Here is a 229-nt window from a genome sequence, read left to right on the forward strand (position 1 = left end):
GAGAGAGAGAGAGAGAGAGAGAGAGAGAGAGAGAGAGAGAGAGAGAGAGAGAGAAAGACTTTTCTGGATAGCTCATCTGCAGAACACAGGTCCAGTCTCTTATTTTACATATAAATCCAGCCATTTACTCCAGGTTTTCTTTCATTTATTTTATGAATTAGCATCTCCTGACCTCAGCCCTCTATTCTTAGAAGACAACAAGCATATACTTTTTTCTTAACATTGCATA

This window comes from Mus pahari, chromosome 17, assembly GCF_900095145.1.
Source record: "Mus pahari chromosome 17, PAHARI_EIJ_v1.1, whole genome shotgun sequence".
NCBI lineage: Eukaryota > Metazoa > Chordata > Mammalia > Rodentia > Muridae > Mus > Mus pahari.